The 1,047-nt window shown below is 38.9% G+C and overlaps 1 pseudogene; it reads right to left on the reverse strand.

Moving 5' to 3' along the window:
- LOC115872698 lies at nt 1–75 on the reverse strand (annotated as a pseudogene).
- Between the last annotated feature and the right edge of the window lie 972 nt (nt 76–1,047).

Below are 1,047 nucleotides of genomic sequence, written 5' to 3' on the forward strand. Positions count from 1 at the left end.
TGTCATCCTTGTGCAGGGACCATGCTAATCTTCTCTGTATCATTCCAATTTTAGTATATGTGCTGAAGTGAGCACTGTAGAATAATTTCTTATGAATCTTTAGTTTCACAATTTTATGGTGTGGGCAAAAACAGAAAAATGTAATTGTTCTCTATACTGACTTAGACTTGTATGAGCTATGGAATAGAAGAGCTTTTTAATAAATGCTCAATAATGAACAGGCTTCTGCACCTCAAGAGAGCATCTCACATTCATTTGTGTCCTTACTTCATCCTCAGTTGCCAAGACTCCCTGCTAAGACAGTCCTGTGTGCCTCACCTCTCTCCTGTAGGAGCCATGAATCTGGGGTCCAGAGAAGCTGCCTTGGTGGGTCTGGATTCTCCTCTGACGGCATACGCTATTGTGGGACACAGAATGAAACCGAGGAGGTTGGGAAGGTGAGGAATTCTCAACAAAGTTCTAGATAAAAGAATTCAGCAACAAATCCCCAAACCCCCAAACCATCATGACCAGGTGGGATTTATTCCAGGGATGCAAGGGTGGGCCAACATTAGACAAATCCATCAATGTAATTCATCATATAAATAAAGCGAAGGAAAAGAATCATCTGATCATCTCAATCAAGGTAGAAAAGCAACAGCCAACATTATTCTCAATGAAGAAAAGATTAAGAGCATTTCCCTTGAGAATGGAAATTAATTAAGAATGCCTAGTATCATAATTCTTACTCAATATTATACTGGAAGTCCTAGCTAGAGAAATAAGACAAGACAGGGACATAAAGGGCATCCAAATCATAACAGAAATAGTAAAATTATCCCTATTCACCGGTGATATGATCCTATCCATAGAATAACCTAGAGACTCTATCAGAAAGTTACTAGAACAAGTAGAAGCAATGTGGCAGGGTAGAAGAACAACATACAAACATCATTTGGGTTCTTGTACACAAACAGAAATGAGGAAAATAATAGCCCACAACAGGATAAAATGTCTAGGACTAAACCTAACCAGGAATGTGAATGCCTCATACAAGGGAAACTATAA

This window comes from Echinops telfairi, unplaced genomic scaffold (genome assembly GCF_000313985.2).
Source record: "Echinops telfairi isolate 266 unplaced genomic scaffold, ASM31398v2 ScPeMD7_7441;HRSCAF=8479, whole genome shotgun sequence".
Taxonomy (NCBI): domain Eukaryota; kingdom Metazoa; phylum Chordata; class Mammalia; order Afrosoricida; family Tenrecidae; genus Echinops; species Echinops telfairi.